This window comes from Physeter macrocephalus, chromosome 4 (assembly GCF_002837175.3).
Source record: "Physeter macrocephalus isolate SW-GA chromosome 4, ASM283717v5, whole genome shotgun sequence".
Lineage (NCBI taxonomy): Eukaryota > Metazoa > Chordata > Mammalia > Artiodactyla > Physeteridae > Physeter > Physeter macrocephalus.
The window spans coordinates 19,751,755-19,754,410 of record NC_041217.1 but is presented as its reverse complement, the minus strand read 5'-3'; positions in this window follow the sequence as shown (position 1 = coordinate 19,754,410).

The following is a 2,656-nucleotide window of genomic DNA, read 5'->3' as shown; positions in this document are numbered from 1 at the left end:
TCCGGAGCCTGTGCTCCGCAACGGGAGAGGCCACGACAGTGAGAGGCCCGCGTACGGCAAAAAAAAAAAAAAAAAAGGAAGGCAGAGGGAAATTTGACACAGAAGGAAAGCTGTGTGACCAGAAAAGCAGAGACTGGAGTGACACAGATGCAAGCCAAGGAATGCCAGCAGCCACCAGAAGCTGAAAGAGGCAATGGATGGGTTTTCCTCCTGCACCCTTCCAGAAGGAACCAGCCCCGCCAACACCTTGACGTTAGCCCAAGCAAACTCATTTCAGACGTCTGGTCTCTAAAAGTGTAACAGAATAAATTTCTGTTGTTTAGGTCACTCAGTTTGTAGTAATGTGTGACAGTAGCTCTAGGAAATAAGTACACCTCCCCAGTCCTTAGACCTGGGATCAGAATGGTTTCCCAGCTGTTACTAGATCCCCCACATCTCTTGTGGGTTCCCTGAATCCTGTCTACACCACAGTAAATAGTCCCTGTTGAAAAAGTCTCTTCAAAACTCTGCTGAGGGTGTCTTCTGTTTCCTGCCAGAATCCTATCTGATATATTCTACTGCATTCAAAAAGAATTTAAGATAGAATATCAAAAAATATATGCTACAATAAGATCCTGTTCACTGAGAAAAGAAAGAAAGAAAACATGGATAAAAGAAAAATGCTGCCAAGACTAATATTAGTATGCAAAATTCGCACCATACAGCCCTGAACACTTTTCAGGAATTAGCCCGCTAAGCTCCCCAGCAGCCAATGCAAAGAGAAAAAGCACAACCAATTTGAGTTTACTACTTCTTAAACTAGCCTGATAATAGGAATCACCTAGATACCTTGTTAAATATCTAGTCATCACCTTATCCAAGACCTAGCAAGGCAGAACCTAGCAGACAAGCAGTAAGAATCTGGATTTTAACAAATATCCAAGATGAATTAGATAAGTCACAGCATCTATAAGATAAGAGCACAACATGGGAATCATTGACAATGGGAACAACGTTAAAGATGTGAAAAAAAGAGCCGTCATCTCAAGGCTGGAAAGATGTCTGCCGTTGAATACCCTTCCAGCTTGGCCAAGCACTGTCTTCTACACCCACAGCTATACGACAAAAGAAGTGATCTTAATCATGAACAGTAAGATGACAACTTAACTGTGCCCTAAACGAAGATGCATACAGTAGTGGATTCCTGTATTTCCTCTTCAGTTTCCATTCTCTGTTCTCCTTTCCAAATACCCTCCCTCCCAATGTGCTTTCAGGGGTCGCTGTGATCAGGACTAAAGAAACCACCCAGGCAAATGCAACCAGAGGTTCCCTTCCTCTGACCATAATGAGTGAAGCAAGAAGGAGTGTGTGAACTAAGCCAACCCCACCAGGCCTTTTTCTGGGAATTCTGGGTTACAGACAGTTTCTTATTCAACACAGTATAGTATGTACAGCTATGACGGAGGACTTGACACCAGGAGAGAGGCCAGGTTGAGCATGAAATGAATACAGCGAGAAGATGAGAAACCCACGGAAAATAGAACAAGAGCCTTGATCAAACCATGCATGAAACTGACTCTGCCACTATACTTTTTCAATCATGGGAAGCAATAAATTTCCTCCATTGGTTATGCTAGCTTAAGTTGAGTTCTTTCTTACTTGCATCTGAAAGTGTCCTACACAGTATAGCTATTGTATTTATCTAACATTTTTGATTGAAAATCCACACTGAAAATTTTATTTTTTCAATTAAAAAGTGCAGAAAACTAAATCCTTGGAGAGAGATAAACACTACCCAAAGGAAGCATTGAATTCTTTTTAGTGACTACCGTGATTTTAGAGAATATTCTTTTCTCTCCTCCTGCCCTCTCTACCAAAAGGATCGTGAAATATTCTGATTTTTGTCCTTCTCATGATCATTAACCTTCACCAGCCCTAGAGATGCAAACAGAGACTAATCTTGAGTTTATTTTTCTTTATCTGCTATTGTAACATCAAGCTTTCAGATACCTCCTGGAAAGTATTTCAAAGATTCCGTGACTTAACCCACCAGCCATCATTAACTCCCTAGAACCAGGATGAGCAGTCATTTGGGGAACATCACATCATCTTCACCTCTAGGCTCTATTCAGTGCTTAGTCAGGAGGGGGCTGTTGGGATCCAAGGGGTTAAAGACAGAGGAATCAATGGAAAATGCACATTCAAGGGAGACTGATTACATCTGGGGGACTCTGGCTATCCTTTCCCAACCAATTCAGCTATTTTGAATGACTAATTGATTTCTTAACTGGAATCGTTAGTACTTAGTCCAAACCATCGACTAAAATTCTAAAGCCTGGAGTCTAATTCACAATCAAAATAAAATATTACTGATAAGGAATTCTTTTTGATGGATATAGAATTTCAGTTTTGCAAGATGAAAAAATTATGAAAACTGGATATCTTAACACTATTGCACTGTACACTTAAAAATGGTTAATATGATAAATATTATGTTGTGTGTATTTTACCACAAATTTGTGTGTGTGTGTGTCTGTGTGCGTAACTGAAAGGGGAGGATAATTAACTTTTATTGTCACCAAGTAAGGTTTGGACTTTGTATATGTAATAATAATAATATCATCCAACACACATGTAGTAGTAATTTCGGGGTTTTTTTAAAATATATTTTATTTAC